Source organism: Tamandua tetradactyla, chromosome 1, assembly GCF_023851605.1.
Source record: "Tamandua tetradactyla isolate mTamTet1 chromosome 1, mTamTet1.pri, whole genome shotgun sequence".
Lineage (NCBI taxonomy): Eukaryota > Metazoa > Chordata > Mammalia > Pilosa > Myrmecophagidae > Tamandua > Tamandua tetradactyla.
Genome location: NC_135327.1, coordinates 82,364,293 through 82,383,338, shown reverse-complemented (window position 1 = coordinate 82,383,338; position 19,046 = coordinate 82,364,293). Strand labels below are relative to the sequence as shown.

Sequence of the window (19,046 nt, the reverse complement as noted above, 5' to 3'; positions counted from 1 at the left end):
CTTAATGATGTACCTGAGCCTGCATGGATGGTGACATGGAGAACAGAGAGAGAACAGGTTATTCTGTTTTGAGTTTGAGTTGTGTGTGAATATCCAAGTAGATATGAGTAGTTACAGTTGGAAACAAATGAACTGTATTCATATCTCCACTCAACTGACTTAATTTTGAATTCTTGGGCAAGATGTATAATTTCTGAGAGTCTTGTTTTTTCCCATCCATCTGATGCCTACCTTTCAGGGTCATTTTGATAAATATGTCAAATACTGAAACAAAGTAGGCATTTGTCCACAAAGTTTAGCTTCCTTTTCTTTAAATATGAGCAGGAATATTTATTAATTTGTAGCAAATAGCATATATATTCATATATATGAAGATTGGGAATTGACTGTTGGGTTTATTGGAGGTCATTGGTGACCTTAACAAAAGCCTGATGCTCAAGAGAGGATGAGAGGAACAAAATTGGAGACAGTAAGTTTGAAAGACAGGAGTGGGGTTAAAAGGTTTTGTTTTGTTTTTTAAGCTTGGTGAAATTACAGGTACAAATTGATATGTGAAAGTGGGAAGAATTTCTGGAGCAACATATTTGAGTCAGTAAGAGGGAATGGAATTTGCTACATAAGTGGAAGGGTTGGTCTTGCAAACCAAGGCCCTGGAGCCAAATCCACCCCACCATCTGGTTTTTGTTGTCCTTGTTGTTGTTTTTAATTCTACCATGTGTATTTGAAATAAAGTTTTATTGGAACACAGCCACACCCATTCATTAAGATATTATGTATGGCTGCTTTCAAACTACCAAGGCCGAGTTAAGTAGTTGTAACAGAGTTTGCTGACCCTAGATTTATAGTAACTGAAGAAAAGATTTTCCTTCAAGCAGAAGGAAAATCTAGGGAACTGAACATTTTGAAAGGTATTCAGATGTCCTTTCTCATTTTGGGCAAATCAGATAGGAACTTAGAACCTTGAATTGCTATTTTTCTGAAGGGAGGTTCTTAGAAAGGGCCCTAGTTTCCAAAGCTGTAAACTGACTTAGTTATCTACTGCTGTATGGAAGATTACCCCGATCTTGGCAGTTTTAACAACAAATATTTATTAACTCACAGTTCTGTGGTTAGGAATCTGTAAGCAGTTCAGCAATATGGTTCTGACTCCTCTCATGAAGCTTCAGTCAAGGTGTCAACAAGAGCTGAAGGCACCTGAGGCTTACTAGGTCTAGAGGATCTACTTCCTAGCTTACTCACACTGTTGTCAGGAGTTCCTCGCCATGTGGATCTCTCTACCATTGCTCACAGCACCCTTAGAGAAGGTGATAAGAGAGTTCCCTGGATGGAAGACAGATTTGATAATTTTAGATGCGACTTCGCTTCTGTCATATAAGCCAACCCTGGTACCATGTAAGAGGGGACAACTTAAGGGTATGAATACCAGGAGGTGGAGAACATTGGGAACCATCTTGGAGAGTATCACACTGATCCACTGAGTGTCTACAAAATCCTGGTGCCTTACTTCCTGTACTTCCAGCTCTGCTGTACACATGAACAGTGTTTTTACCTAGAGTGGCTATTTGTAAAGGTTTGGTTATATTAAAGCCCAACTGCAATTACCATTTAAATTCTTTTTCACTGATTTTTTTCCTGATTACAAAAGTAACATTTATGATAGAAAACTGGAATAGAGATAAGCAAAAACCCTGGAAATTAAACATTTTCCATATTCCCTTCTTGACATTATACTTGTTGAAATTTATTTGCTATCTGGTGTTTTACATGTTTGTACTATACCTGTTAAAAATAAGTTCATAAAAAAAATAAAAATAAGTTCATATAGGGCAGTGCTATGGTGGCTCAATGGCAGAATTCTCGCCTGCCATGCCAGAGACCCAGGTTCAATTCCTAGGGCCTGCCCATGCCAAAAAAAAAAAAAAGTTCTTGTATAAATAATATTTTGTAAGCTGCTTTAACAAAATATTTTGTGAGTGTTTTTCGGCATCATTCAGTATTCTTCCTCAATGTCATTTTTAATGACTATGTTATAATTCTGTTGTGTGGCTATCCATACTTTAACCCCTCATTTAGCAATTATGATGAATATTATAGTAAGTATCCTTCTCATTAATTCTCTATGCACAATCATAATCCTGATAGCCATTTTTTAGAAATATAGCAGTTATTGAGAATTCTCATATCAGTTCCACCAAATAAATAAATAAATGTAGATTTACGCTTTGTAGCATTTATATTAGTTTTTAAATGACCACATTAGAACTTCTAGATTGAGGGTTTAAAGTTTATAGTCTATAGTCTACTCTTTCATATGTCCCAGTAATGTCCTTTTGGGCATTTTCTCCTTCTTTATTAAATGCAATCCAGGGTCATGCTATTACATTAAATTGCTATCTCTTTAATCTCTCTCCCTTTCTCTCTCATTTTAATTGTGGAAGGGTCCATAGGCTTTTATTGGGTCCAAAAAGGGGACTGACTGGGATGTTCACATCCTCAGTTAATTTGCAGTCATCATAAACCTGTTTGGTTGATTATAAGAACTATACTAATGTCCCTCAACTTTTAAACCTCAAAATACTTATAGAAGGTGAGAAGCAAGAAAAGTTTTCTAAGCTTTCTGGACATTTTGCCACTTGCTTGATTTTAGTAAATGAGTATACTGTCAGAAGATTGAATTTCTTCATAGTTCAATATTATATAACAATGATGTGGTTGTATTAATATATTAAGAAAATTAGATAACATGTTAGCCCAACTCAGCAGAATTATCTCAGGCAATCCATTTTATTTTTTCAGGGGCTTTTTGAACATTAATAACATTAATGCTTATAACTTCTCAGGCCAGTGTTTAATTTGTCCATAATGTATAATACATTGTAATTGCAGGTAATATCACAGCATTATCAGATATTGGAGCATTCTGACTCATCTCTTTTACTGGCTTTCCTTTCCCTGCTAATCTCTTCAATCAGTAATTCTTAACTGGGGTTCTGTTCCTTCTAGAAGAATGTATTGCAATTTTACCAAAACTGACTAACTTCTCTCAAAGTCATTTCTAGAGCTTAATTTCTTTTTCAAATGTGTATGTATGTACTAGCTGTGTGCTAGAGGCTATCTGTACTAGATGAACTGGAAGTACCAAACTGGAAAAGACAGATCTCTATGATAGAAAACCTCTCAATAATTAATGTGGTAAGAAGCACTAATAGAATTATATCCAGAATGCTATGGAACCTCTTAAACCTGGAGAACAGTTGGACGGCAGGAAAAACTTAACATAAGAAATTCTATTTTTAAAACTTCCTTTATGTACACACAATACCCTATTGGGCAAAAATTGTTTTAATCAAAAATGTTTTGATAGAGCTGTTTGGGCAAGGCTTTTGTTTCTTTCACCATTGATTAATGATATTAAATATGTATTAAATTGTTCATCTTGAAAATAGTTAAAATGTATATTTACAGAATAGGAAGGAACTTTGAATTAATCAACTCAGTCTCCACTCCTTCTCTCCTCCCTTCTCTGAATTCTTTGATGGGAGCTCACAGTTTATTCCATTTTGACAGTAATAAGTAATCAGAAAGATCCTGTTAGTGGCTTTTCCTCAGTAATCATAGTTTTAAATTGTAAAAATCATCTCCCAGTCAGTGATTTATTCTTTTAATTTTTTTAACATTTTTTTTTATCTTTTGAAGAGTGTAAGTTTTTTAATTTTAATGAAGTTCAGTTTATCAGTTTTTTTCTTTGAAGGATTTTGCTTTTGGTGTTATATCTAAGAAATCATTTACCTTACCCAAAGGTCACAAAGATTTCCTCCAGAGCTGTCTTCTAAAAGTTTTATAATTTTAAGTTTTGCATTTAGAAATAAACCATTTTGAGTTAATTAGGGTGCAAGGTATGGTTTGAAGTTCATTTTTTGCATATGGGTATCCAATTGTTCCAGTTCCATTTGTTGAAAAACTGTTCTTTCTTTATTGCATTGCCTTTGCATTTCATTAACAGGAGTCAAAAAGTGGAAACATTCCGAAGTCCATCAACAGGTGAATGAATAAACAAACTACAGTATAGCCATACAATGGAATACTACTTAGCAATAAAAGGAAGTTAACAGATAACCTTTTAAAATCACTCACTATCTTTTCCAATTCCTTTATCTTTTTTTCATACTGTAATTACACTTTTATCCCTATTTAAAAAATGTTGTGTGGATATGAATATAGCACTTGGAAAATGTTGTGATCATTGTAAACTAACCCTCAAGTTTATCTTCTATTTTTTATTTAAGACATTATATCCTGCCAGTCTCTATAAGGTCTGTTAACCTTCTTTGGTATCACTGTTTTACTGCCTACAAATCCATTTTACTTGTTATTGTTTAACCCTAATTTCACCACATTGTCCACAAACATCCCATTCATAGAAATTATAAAATGCATCAGGATCAAGGTTTAGAAGGTTTAAGGAAAGAGAATAAAAAAGGAAATGAGCAGGAGCAGTTCAGATTAGGGTTTGGAAGACAGTATTAAGGAGATTTAGTTTTTTTTTTTTTTTGAGATTTTTGTTGAGAAATCTTCACACACATACATTCCATATATGGTGTACAATCAGTGGCTCCCAGTATCATCACCTAGTTATGTATTCATCACCATGATCATTTTTTAGAACACTTGTATCACTCCAGAAAAAGAAATAAAAAGAAAAAACTCATACATATCATACACCTTATCCCCCCTCTCATTGAGCACTAGTATTTCCATCCACTCAATTTATTTTAACCTTTGTTCCCCCCATTATTTATTTATTTTTTAATCCATATTTTTTACTCATCTGTTCATACTCTGGATAAAAGAAGCATCAGACATACAGTTTTCAGAATCATACAATCACATCTTTAAACACATCTTTAAACAATCATCTTCAAGAATCAAGGCTACTGGAATACAGCTCAGCACCCTCCAGTCACTCCAAAACACCATAAACTGAAAAGGGATATCTGTATAATGCATAAGAATTACCTCCAGGGTAACCTCTCAACTCTGTTTGAAATCGCTCAGTCACTGAAACTTTATTTTGTCTCATTTCTCTCTGTCCCCTTTTGATCAAGAAGGTATTCTCAATCCCTTGATTCCAGGTCCTGGCTTATCCCAGGATTTTTGTCCCAAAGGAACAAAATTCATTTCAGGAGGAAATGAATACCCCTGGGAGTCAGGTCTCCCTTAGGAGGAAGAGCAGTGAGTTCACCTGCTGAGTTGGCTTAGAGAAAGAGACCGTGTTTGAGCAACAAAAGAGGTTTTCTGGGGGGGTGACTCTTAAGCCTAATTTTAAGTAGGCTTATCCCGTCCTTTGCAAGGCATTTTCCTTCTTCATCTCCAAAGGTAGCTGGCTGGTGGACTCTGCTTCTTGTGGTGCTGCAGCATTCTCTGCTCTCTCCAAATCTCTTTCATTCTCCAAAATAAGTTTCATAGGGGTGGGATTTAGATTTTAACCTTAGAGCAATAAGGAGTTGTGCTGTTTTGAAAAGATACACGTACCCTAGAAAAGCCATGTTTTAATCCTAATCCCATTTTGTAAAGGCAGTCACTTCTTCTAATCCATATTCAGTACTGTATGTTTGAAACTGTAATTAGTCCTCATCTATCCATGCTTGGTAATTCTCAATTTGAAATCTTATACAAAATTAAGCAAGAACTTTAATATTTTTATTTTTCTTCCTTTTGAACCTTTAAGTCAAAGTTCACTGATTTGAGATTAGTAGTTATGATTCTTGACAACAACAAGAACCCAAAAAGGAAATTTATTTATTTATGAGCAGTGTCCAATTATCCAGCAGCAGAAAGCTTTACTGTTAAAGAGAGTTAATTGTAAGAAGAAGAGTCTCTTTGTTTTTATAGAGCACCTATTACCGTGCAGCTGAGATAATTTTGAACACTTGGCATAACATGAAACTACTAGCTAATATTGAGGTGAGTCCAGCAGGAAGTTAATTAAACTCAGGCTCACACTCAGCCCTCCTGAATTGGTGGACTGTTTGATGAATTTGGAAGCCTATAAGTGAGTACGAATTACTATGTAAAACATAAAACAAACATACTCAGTTAATCCCTTAAACTGAAACCAGTTTCAGGGATATAGTCAGAATGAGGGTAAGGGAAGATTGCTTTAAAAATCAATCATTTGCTTTGAAAACTATTGCTTTTTTCCTTCTCGTTTTGTATACATGTTATATTATATAATTTAAAAAGTTAAAAAAACTGTCAATTATGATGATAAATGCACAGCTATATGAATAAAAAAAGACCCAGTACATCTTTTAGGTCATATTTTAGAAACCCATAGACAAAAAGAGTGAACCCTAATGTAAACTATGGACTATAGTTAGTAATATAATTAAAATAATATTGCTTAATTGTAACAAGGGTACTACATTAATGCAAAATTTCAATAATAGGGAAAATTGTGGTGGGGATGGTATATAGGAATTCTGCACTTCTGCATTATTTTTCTGTAAAACTTACCATTAATCTAATAAAAAATTTTAAGTCAAAAATAAAAATTTTTAAAAATCATTTGCAAGTACATGGTGATTTCACATCTGATCTACACTAGCATAGATACATAGAATTTGCTGAATAATGTGATACTGAGTGAGTTTCAGTTTTAACTCCACCATAACTTTCTCTGGAACTTCTTGCAGTAATTTTATCTTACTGAGCCCTTATTTCCTCATCTGAAAAACAAGGGAGTTAGATTAGATTAGAAGGTTTCTTCATGTGGTTTTTAAGTAATTCAGAGCCAACTATCATTATACCTACTTGATTTTAAAAACGTCTTTCAGTAAAATTTCTAGCTAAATATGAAAGCAGCTTATTAGAATCATATTGTTCTATTTTGCTAGCTGCCAGAATGCAATATACCAGGAATGAAATGGCTTTTAAAAAGGGGATTTTATAGGTTGCTAGTTTATAGTTCTAAGGCTGAGAAAATGTCCCAGTTAAAGCAAGTCTACAGAAATGTCCAATCTAAGGCATCCAGGGAAAGATACCTTGATTCGAGAAGGCTGATGAAGTTCAGGGTTTCTCTCTCAAGTGGAAGGGCACATGGCGAACACAGTCAGTTTCTCTCACATGTGGAAAGGCACATGGTAAACACAGTCAGGGTTCCTCTCTCATCTGGAAGGGCATGTGGCGAACATGGCATCATCTGCTAGCTTCTTCTCCTGACTTCCTGTTTCATGAAGCTCCCTGGGAGGCATTTTCCTTCTTCATCTCCAAAGGTAGCTGGCTGGTGGACTCTGCTTCTTGTGGTGCTGCAGCATTCTCTGCTCTCTCCAAATCTCTTTCATTCTCCAAAATGTTTCCTCTTTCATAGGACTCCAGAGACTTATCAAGATCCACCCAAATGGGTGGAGACATGTCGTTGCCTAATCCAGTTAACCACTCATGATTAAATCACACCTCCAGGGAGATGATCTGATTACAGTTTCAAGCATACAATATTGAATAGGGATTATTCTGCTTCTATGAAATGGGATTTAGGTTGAAACATGGCTTTTTAGGGGACATGCATCCTTTCAAACCAGCATACATATCATATGAGAAGATAGTGCAATAGGATAGGTCAAGTTCACCCCTGCTCCAAGGAATGGTTAGAGAAGGGAAGGGAAGACGACTGAGACAGCGATTCCAGGGTGTAAATGACCTGGGAGGGTCTTCTACAACACATAGGGAGGCTCCGGTTATAAAAATTGAAGAACTGAGATGCAGAGAACTGGAGACCATCTAGCTGGTGCAAACAGCCTAATGTGCCCCTTTCCAAATGGAAGCCCGGAGCCCTCAGGAGTGCATAGACAGGGAGACCGGGACTAGGAACACTCTACCTCTATGTCCCCCACGCCGCACCCTGTTCCTGTGCTCCAAGGTCTGCCTGAGCTGCACCACATACCTACCACCCCCGTACTGCACCTTTACAACCCTGCGACCTGCACCCAGTACTCACAGGCACCAGCGTAGCATCCCCAACCTGTGCCTATACCTGCACTGCAACACATCACTGCACTGTTGTGCCCTGTCCCATGGCCCGCATCCTGCTCCACATCTATCCTGCAAATGCAAAGCTTTAGACTACTGAAGGAAATCGACTTACAAGGTAGACCAATCAAGATATTTACATGCTGCGAAGACAACAGAAGATCATTAAGCATATCAAGATGTAGACAGATATAGCCCAGCCTAATGACAAATTAAAAGACTGGAAGAGACAGAGACTTTGGGACAACTAATCAAAGATGTTCATATAACTCTACTAAATAAAATAAATGGGATGGCTGATAATATAAAGGAGATCAAGAACACACTAGAAGAGCATAAAGAGGAATTTGAAAGAATAAATAGAAAAATAGCAGATATCACAGAGATTAATGATGCTGTAGACCAAATAAAAAATAGAGACACACAACAGCAGATTTGAAGAGGCAGAAGAAAGAATAAGTGAATCAGAGGACAGGGCAACTGATTTTGAACACTCAAAACAGCAAATGGCAAAAAGAACAGAAAATTTTGAATTGGATCTCAGGGAAATGATGGACAAAACAAAGCACACACATATAAGAATCATTGGTGTTCCAGAAAGAGACAAGAAGAGTAAAGGGCTAGGAAGATTAGTTGAGGATATAATGAGGGAAAACTTCCCAACCTTTATAAAGGACATGAATATGCAAATCAAAGAGCCCAATGAACCCCAAATAGAATAAATTCAAATAGGCCTTCCCCAAGAAACATACTAATAAGGCTGTCAAATGTTGAAGAGAAGCAGAAGATACTGAAAGCAGCAAGAGAAAAACAATCTACTATGTACAAGGGAAACCACATAAGACTGAGTTCTGACTATTCAACTGGCACTATGAGAGCAAGAAGGGAGTAGTATGATATATTTAAGATCCTGAAAGAGAAAGTCTTGCAGCCAAGAATTCTGCACCCAGCCAAATTGTCCTTCAAAACTGAGGGAGAGATTAACATTTTCACAAACAAATCCTGAAAGAATTTGTTAACAAGAGACCGGCCCTACAAGAAATACTAGTGGGAGTTCTGCCAGTTGGAAAAAAAATACACAAGAGAAGGTGGTCTGGAGAAGGGCACAGAATTGAAGAGTACAGTAAAGGTAACTTAAAGGATAAAAAGAGATAGAGGGAAAAGAATATATAGATCTGACAAAAAATCCAAAAGATAAGAAGATGGTGGATTCAAGAAACACCTTTTCAGTAACATTGTTGAATGTTAACAGACTGAACTTACCTATTAAAAGATGCAGATTGGTAGAATGGATTAAGAAACATAATCCAGATATGTGCTGCTTACAAGGAACTCATCTTAGATGCAAGGTTACAAATAGATTAAAAATGAAAAGATGGGAAAAGATGTTCATGCAAGTTGTAAACAAAAGAAAGCAGGAGTAGCTATACAAGTATTGGAAAAATGGCCTTTAAATGTGAAGCCATCATAAGAGACAAGGAGACTATATATTAATAAAAGGGACACTTGACCAAGACCAAAAACAATCATAAATGTTTATGCTCCCAACCAAGGAGCTCCAAAGTACATGAAACAGACATTGGAAAACTGAAGGGAGCAATAGATGTTTGAACAATAATAGTAGGAGACTTCAATACACCACTCTCCTCTATAGATAGAACAACCAGACAGAGGATCAACAAGGAAATAGAGAAGTTAAAGAACTTGATAAATGAATTAGACCCAACAGACATATGTAGATCATTATACCCTAAAACACCAGGATATACATTCTTCTCTAGTACTCATTCAACATTCTCCAGGATAGAGCATATGCTGCTGCACAAAACAGGTCTTTATAAATTTAAAAACATCGAAATTATTCAAAGCACCTTCTCTGATCACTATGGAATGAAGCTGGATATCAATAACCACCAAACAATGAGAGCTTTCACTAATATATGGAGATTAAATAACACACTCTTAAACAACCATGGGTCAAAGAAGAAATTGCTAGAGAGATCAGTAGCTATCTGGAGACTAGGGAAAACGAGAATACAGCATATCAGAAGTTATGGGATGCAGCAAAGGCTGTGCTGAGAGGGAAATTTATTGCCCTAAATGCCTATATTACAAAACAAGAAAGAATAAAAATTGAGGACTTAACTACTCACCTGGAGGAACTTGAGAAAGAACAGCAAACTAACCCAAAAACATAGAGAAGAAGAGAAATGACATAGGTTAAAGCAGAGTTAAATGAATGGGAGAACAAAAGAATCAATAAAAACAAAAGTTGCTTCTTTGAGGAAATCAATAAAATCGATGGGTCACTGGCAAGGCTGACAAAGAAAAAAAGCGAGAGGATGCAAATAAACAAAATCAGAAATAGAGGGGGATCGTTACCACAGAACCTGAAGAAATAATAGAAATCATAAGACGATACCATGAACAAATATATGCCAACAAACTAGACAACTTAGATGAAATGGACAAATTCCTGGAGACACACAAAGAAGCTACACTGACTCAGGATGAAATAGAAAATCTCAATGAACCAATCACAAGTAAAGGGATTCAATCAGCCATCAAAAATCTTCCTACAAAGAAAAGCCCAGGCCCAGATGATTTCACAGATGATGTTTGGAATTTTATCAAACATTCCAAAAAGAACTAACACCAGTCCTGCTGAAACTTTTCCAAAAAACTGAGGGAAAAGGAACACTACCTAACACATTTTATGAAGCTAACATCACTTTAATATCAAAATCAGGTAAAGATGCTACAAGAAAAGAAAACAACAGTCCAGCCTCTCAGATGAACATAGGCATGAATATTCTCAAAAAAATAGCAGCAAATTGAATCCAGCAACACCTTAAAAGAATTATACATCACTACCACGTGTGGTTTTTATCAGGAATGCAAGGATGATTCAATGCAAGAAAATAAATTAATATAATACAGCATACTAACAGATCAAAAGGGAAAAATCACATGATTATCTCAATTGATGCTGAAAAAGCATTCAACAAAATTCAACATCCTTTTCTGACAAAAGCACCTCAAAAGATAGGAGTCAAAGGTAACTTCCTCAATATGATATTGGGCATATATTGAAAAATGGGTAGCCAGCAATGGCCAGAGACTGAAAGCATTCCCCCTGAGATTGGGAGTGAGACAAGGATGTGCTCTGTCACCACTATTATTCAACATTGTACTAGAAGTTCTAGCTAGAGCAATCAGGCAGGACAAAGAAATAAAAGGTATCCAGATTGGAAAGGAAGAAGTAAACCTTTCATTATTTGCAGATGACATAATACTATACTTCGAGAATCCTGAGAAATCTACAACAGAGTTACTTGAGCTAATAAATGAATTCTGCGAGGTGGCAGGATAGAAAATCAATGTGCAAAAATCAGTAATATTTCTGTGCACAAGCAATGACCTGAGGAGTCAGTTAAGGAAAAAATTCCATTCAAAATAGCAACTGAAAGAATCAAGTACCTAGGAATGAACTTATCAAGGGACATAACGGACTTGTACACAGAAAACTACACAACATTGCTAAAAGAAATCAAAGAAGTTCTGAATAGGTGGAAAGACATTCCCTGCTCATGGATAGGTAGGCTAAATATAGTTAAGATGTCAGTTCTATCCAAATTGATCTACAGATTCAATGCAGTACTAATCAAAATACCAACAGCCTACTTTGAAGATTTGGAAAAGCTAGTTACCAAATTCATCTGAAAGGGAAGGAAACTCCGAGTGGTTAAAAACCATCCTAAAAAAGAAGAATGAAGTAGGAGGATGAACACTTCCTGATTTTAAAATTTATTATAAAGCCACAGTGGTCAAAACAGCATGGTAGTGGCACAAAGATAGAAGTGTTGACCAGTGGAATCGAATTCAGAGTATAGAAATAGACCACCAGATCTATGGTCAACTGATTTTTGACAATGTCCCCATATGCACTGGACTGGGAGAAAATAGCCTTTTTAATAAATGAGCATGGGAGAACTGGATATGAGTAGCCAAAAGAATGAAGGAGGACCCTTATCTCACACCGTATACAAAAATTAACTCAAAGTGGACCAAACACCTAAATAATAGGAACTAGCACCATAAGGCTTAACATCTTCAAGACCTACTAATAGGAGATAGCTTCTTAAACTTTACACCCAAAGCACAGGAACAAAATTAAAAATAGATAAATGGAAACTCCTCAAAATCAAATGCTTTTGCACCTCAAAAGACTTTGTCATAAAGGTGAAGAGGCAGCCAACTCAATAGGAGAAAATATTTGGAAATCATGCACTGGACAAGGTTTGATATCCTGTATACATAAATAAACCATATAACTCAACAACAAAAGACAAACAACCCTATTATAAAATGGGCTAAAGATATGAATAGGCATTTTTCTGAATAACAAATACAGATGGCTCAAAAGCACATGAAGAGATGCTCATTTTCATTAGCTATAAGGGGAACACAGATCAAGACTACAATGAGATATTACCTCACACCTGTAAGAATGACTGCTATTAAACAAATAGGAAACTACAAATATTGGAGAAAATGTGGAGAAATTGGGACACTTATCCACTGCTGGTGGGAATATATAATTGTGCAGCTGCTATGAAAGACAGTTTGGCAGCTCCTTAGGAAACTAAATATCAAGTTACCCTATGCCCAACAATAGCACTACTCAGTATATACCCAGAAGAGCTGAAAGCAGTTAACCAAACAGACACACACCAGTGTTCATTGCAGAATTATTCACAATCGCCAAAAGATGGAAACAACCCAAGTGCCCATCAACAGACGAGTGGATTAACAAAATGTGGTATATACATACGATGTACTGTTGTGCAGCAATAAGTCAAAATGACATCCTGAAGCACATGACAAGATGGTTGAGCCTTGAGGACATAAGGCTGAGACATGAAAGGATAGGTACTGTCTGACTACACTTTATGACCATGGTAAAGGTAAAATCAGAGGCTTATAATACTGTATATAGGGGACTTAGAGATAGAAGCTAGAGATGGGTGAACGGTTAGCTAATGAGGTTGGACTCAAATGTAAGGGAATAGATAGAAGTGAAGGTGGTTCACTACTGGGTCTGTAAGTAATATTACCATATTGAAGGTAAATATGATTGAAAGGGGTTGTATAGACCTATGGATCCCATGGATTAACACTACAAATATAAATAAGTTCTTGCATGAACTACTTCAAAGATATGATTCTTGTACAAAGAATGTTTAAGTTCAGGGTATAGAGAAACACTACTATTGCATGCTATGGTGTATGTTTAACAGGAAAACGTCACTACTACCACAGCAATACCAGGGATAAATAATGGGGGGAGGGACAAGAGTTAAGGGGAGGTTTATATTTCTTATTTGGTGAGGGTGTGTTTATTGGTTATCTTTCTCTTGGAAACAGTGAAATTATCTAAAATTGAGTGTTAGACTGGACTTTGAACATTATACATAATGCCTAATGAATGCACGTGGCTGAAGGATGCACTGACAAACATATTGGCAAGTGATGGTTTATACATATGATTGAATATTGGGCTGCTACAAAAGGGAACAAAGTTGTGAGGCATGAAACATTGTGAACAAACCTGTGGGACATTTGGTGGGGCAAAATAAGCTAGAATCAAAAGAGAAAGAGAAAAAAAAGTATCATATCACATGAGAAGTGGAAAGAAATACTAGTGCTGAAAGATGTTGTATTGGTCTTCAGGAAAATCCCAGTTTGGTTGGGGTCCTGATCCCCCAGACAAATACTATCTCTATGGTCATTAGATTGTCTTTTGTATTAGTTAAAGCCTATAAGCCTTGCATTATAATGAGATGATGGAACTTTGCTTCTAACCACTAGTTGTAATTTTAAACTTGTGACTTTTAAGTATATAGTTGACTTTTAGTGATATAATTTGATTTATTTGTGTGTGGGCCTACTGCCCACCCTATGACACCTGGACATTCCTGATGAGCCATGTCTATAACTAATAAGACCCAGAAAAGAGAGGGCATTCTTATATACTCTCCTTGTGACCTACACTGATAGGACATGCATTCAGTCCGTAGTCTTGCTGTTAGACATGTTGGAAATGACTGAAGAAGGATTGACCCTTCCCTGCCGCATAGATAATTGCTAAATGCAGGACTTGTCTTAAGTTAATGTTTTCCTGTCTGTTCTACTATTACCATAATTCATTGATTAATCTGGGATGAAGTTCACCACCTTTCTCATGAAAAGGTAAAGTTATATTTGATCTCCATTCAGACATGACAGTGATTTGCACTGTGGTATACCTGTTTCAACCCTTCTCTTTCAACTGCCTCTCCATTCTCCTCATCCCCATATGAAGTCTAGGTGTATTTTTGCCCACCTCTTGCCTAACGTTATCAAAACTTTCAACAACAGGTATAACGAACTTAGTAAGTGACTAGTTCAAAGAAGTAGATTCAGTATTACTCCAGAAAAAAAAATTAAAAGAAAAACTCATGTATACCATACCATTTGCCTCTCATTGACCACTAGTATTTCCATCTACCCAATTTATTTTAACCTTTGTCCCCCATTATTTGTTTATTTTTAATCCATATTTTTTACTCCTCTGTCCATACCCTAGATAGAAGGAACATCATACACAAGGTTTTCACAATCATACAGTCACATTGTAAAAGCTATATCATTATACAGTTGTATTAAAAACTAAGGCTACTGAAACACAGCTCAACAGTTTCAGGTACTTCCCTTTAGCCACTCCAATACACCATAAACTAAAAAGGGATAGCTATATAATATGTAAGAATAACCTCCAGGATAATCTCTCAACTCTGAAATCTCTCAGCCACTGAAATTTCATTTAGTCTCATTTCTCTCTTCCCCCTTTTCATCAAGAAGGCTTTCTCAATCCCTTGATGCCAAGTCCTGGCTTATCCCGGGATTTCTGTCCCACATTGACAGGGAGATTTAAATCCCTGGAGTCCCACGTAGGAGGAAGAGCAATGAGTTCATCTTCCAAGTGGACTTAGAGAAAGGCCACATCTGAGCAACAAAAGAGGTTCTCTGGGGGTGACTCTTAGGCATACCTTAAGTAGGTTTAGCTTCTCCTTTGCAGAGATAAGTTTCATGGAGGTGAAACACAAGCTCGAGGGCTTGGCCTACTGAATTGGTTATTGCCACTGCTTATGAGAATATCATCTCCCAGCTTCTTGATTCTTGTGATTTGTTAAATGCTTATGTGATAGTTATGAAAAAAAGACAAAAATTAAAAAATATTAATAGTATGTGAAAGAACTACACAGGTTATTTCCCCCTCTTCATTTTACTTTCCAAGTTATATATAATGAGTACAATACTTTTATAATCAACAGAGAATGTTGAGGGAAGGAGGAGCCGAAACCCTGGACAAGTCACTTGTGCATATGTATGTGTAAAAGGGTGATCGATGCTAATTTTAGGTTTAGCAGTGCTTAACTACTTTCTGTATACCCCTTGCAAATGAGCCTGTGGTAGACAAATTTGCATTGGAGAACTTAATTTAAACTTGTCTTTAAACATCATTTCAGAAACTATACTTGCTATATTCACTGTCAAGGGATTTTTTAATTAGAAAAGTACTTTTTACTGTTTATTTGTCATGCCTTACTTATACTGTAAGCGTCTTACAGTCTGTACCAACAGGTTCATCTTGACCAAATGTATGTGTGGTGCATCCAATGTATATAGCAAGTCAGAATTTCAAAGGTTACCAGTTTATATTTCATTTTTTATTTTAAACTGCTTGCTGTTCCCTTTCCAACATGAAAAAGTTAGAATGGGCATAGCCCAGATACCCCTAAAGAGTGAGAAAGAGATCAAAGATGATGGTGGAGTTTTACAGAGAAGGTAGGTTTAACAGATGAGTATGAGTGCTGAATCATTATATTGATATTTCTTTTAGTTTCCAGTGTCTTGGAACAGCTAGAAGTAAAAACCTAAAATTGTGGAATTGTAACCCATATGAAACTCTGAAATCTGTTCTACAACTAATTGTTGCGATGTGCTTTTAAGTTTATTTTTTGTATATCTGTTATTTTTCACAGAAAAGAAAAAGTTGATTGTGATGATGAATGCACAGCTATATGATGATATTATGAACCATTGATTATACACTTTGGATGATTACATGGTATGTGAATATTTAATATATATATCAATAAAAAATAAATAATTAAAAGAAATTGCTTGCTGTTATTCTTGAGGAATTAAATATTCAACCACAATTCCACTAACTACAAACTCAGCAGGTGGTATGTAAATGAGATCAAGTGAAGGTCATTTGGCACTGAGAGAATCTTTCTTTGAGGTGGTAGTCTTTTTCTTTTAAATTCCTGTTTTCTAAAAAAATAACTCCAGTGCTTAATTTTCAGGGCCATGACCCACCCTTACAAATTTTGAGTTTTAGCCAACCAGTTCCCATACTGTGAAGAAAGCTTTATGTTTTTAAAGTCATCTCAATGATATTGGTGTTATTATAGCAACAAAGACTACTGGCTGTCCCTTCTCTTTTCTCCACCTGTACCTCATTCCCACTACTTTTTAATAGGAGATATGGCTAATCTTAAATTTTTTTTTAATATCATGATTCTTTGATCACCTATATTAAGAAATGATTTATTCTTAAAACTGGTACTAAATAATTTTCCTTAGTATCTACTCTAATTTTAATTAGATATTCTTAATTGAAATTTTTTGTAGTTTCTAAATTTAATATATTTTTTTGTTCCAAATCAAATCACATCAAAATTTTAGCTCAAGTATCTAACTCCTCTGTATCCCCAACATCCTGTGAATTGACAGGGAAAAAATGTACAAGCAGAAATCTGTAAATCCATAACTGAGAAAAGGAACAGATGGAGTGACCATCAGCAAAGCAGAGACTTCCCAGATTCTAGAAGACAGAAAACATATGGCTTTGATGGATGAACCAGGGTTGAGGAAAACCCAGCCCATTAGGGAAGATTACAAGTGAAATCTGTTCTTTCCCACAGAGTCCTGAAGAGACTTCAAACTCAAATTAGTAGGAACAGAGAGCAGAAGAGATCACAGGACAGATTATTAATTTAAAAAATATATCCAAGAGCCTACTAAGTATCCTACTCCAATACCCAACCCATACAAAGATTGCAATAACAACATCTCATGTTAATTTTGCAAATCTATTTTCCAAAAAAAAAAATACTTTGAACCAGCTTGGATAGAACTAGTTCTAAGAAAGGTATTAGTGCTGTTCTAGTTTGCTATCTGCCAGAATGCAACACTCCAGAGATGGATTGGCTTTTAATAAAAGGAAATTTATTTCATTAGTTCTTCGGAGGAAAGGCAGCTAACTTTCAACTGAGGTTCTTTCTTAGTGGGAAGGCACAGGGTGATCTCTGCTGGCCTTCTCTCCAAGCCTCTGGGTTCCAACAACTTTCCCCAGGGTGATTTCTTTCTGCATCTCCAAAGACCTGGGCTGAGCTGCGAGTGCTGAGATGAGGTATGCTGAGCTGCTTTGGCTGTGCTACGTTGAGCTCTCTCATTTAAGCACTAGTATCAAACATCATTCATTGCAGCAGGCACGCCTCCTAGACTGCAGATGTAATCAGCAACACATGAGGTTCACAGGCCATTAGCTCATGTCCACAGCAGTAGATCTAGGCACCTTCACCTGGCCAAGTTGACAACTGAATCTACCTACCACAGTGACCTAGAGTAAAATCTCCTTGTTTTGATACTGGGGTAAGGATCCAACTTGTTAACCTAAACCTGTCCATGAACTCTCAAATGAAGCATGTCCATCAAAATACCACATGAACATGGTCTGTTGTGCCTCTTGATCTGTTGTGGAAAGCAGATCTATCCAACAACAGAGGAAACCTGCTAAAATGGACTGAGAGAGCAAGAGAAAAGAAAGCCTAGCCAATTCTGACATGAAAAATTATTTAAAATGTAATCAGAAATATATAATTGCCAGGAGAATAAAGGACATAAACTAACAAGGCACAAAATAAACACATGGAAAAAATGTTCTCCCTCTTTAAGATGTAATTAGAAATAGTAATGAGATCGTTTTTCCAATATATAGTTAGCAAATTTTTAAAAAGAATATCATCAGTTGTTAGTAGTTATGGTGTACACAATTGCAAATGCTATGTAGTTTTCACTTTGTAAAGCAGTTGAATGATATGTATACTAAGCCCTAAAAAATTCATTCATTCATTTCCATTTCTGAGAATCTGTCTTATGGAAAGCATTTAAAATGTAGAAATAAATCATTAATCATTATAATATTTATGAATTGGGAACAGCTCAAATGTCTTACATTAGGGAATTTAGTAAGTAAATTTCTCTAATCAGTATTAAATATTTCATAGCCTTTAAAAATTCCGGTTATGAAGTCCACAAAGCAATATAGAAAAGTGAGTGTGATTTAAGTGAGAAGGGGTGCAGGAGGCACAATTGTGTATTAGAGCTTAAATATACCACTCCCCATCACCACCTTTGTGCACCTGATTCTAAGACCTTCAAGTCTAGGGTCCTGATGTGCTCATCTTTGTATCCACCCCCCCCACACACCTTTTCCCAATACCTAGCCTAGTACCCAACTCTCAGTAAATAAATGTTGACTCAGTAAATAGACATAGGAAAATATATAGAAAGGAAAAACAAAAGCACACTAAAGATCTTGGTAGCTACTATATGTAGAACTGACATACCAATGAAGTGTGCATTAGAAAGTGTGGTTTAACAGATGCTTCATATAAACTAGAGACTATATTTAGATTCTTCTTTTTTTTTGTTTATTATTTGTTTTTTCTTAGATTCTTCTTTTAAAATATTTCTATGCTAATGAGTGTTAAGCTTTTTGTCCGTATTTCTTCTAATGTGTGGTTTAATCTAAGTCTTATTCGGTTAACCAAGTTCTCTGTTCATTTTTAAACTGGACCGTTAAGGTGTGGTTACAGATAAAGTAATTTGAGCCTTCCTGGTTT

The 19,046-nt window shown here is 36.0% G+C and overlaps 1 protein-coding gene across 2 annotated transcripts in view; it reads left to right on the top strand.

Annotated features, from left to right (window-relative positions):
• Positions 1–19,046, top strand: part of RALA (RAS like proto-oncogene A) — a 108,295-nt gene that overhangs the window by 41,639 nt on the left and 47,610 nt on the right. Inside the window, exon 2 of one of the 2 annotated variants that reach the window (XM_077119480.1) lies at positions 16,116–16,201. The exons of the other annotated variant lie outside the window; for it this stretch is intronic. The gene's annotated coding sequence lies outside the window, so the exon portion shown is untranslated. The remainder of the gene's footprint in view (positions 1–16,115; positions 16,202–19,046) is intronic. 2 annotated transcript variants of the gene reach the window in all.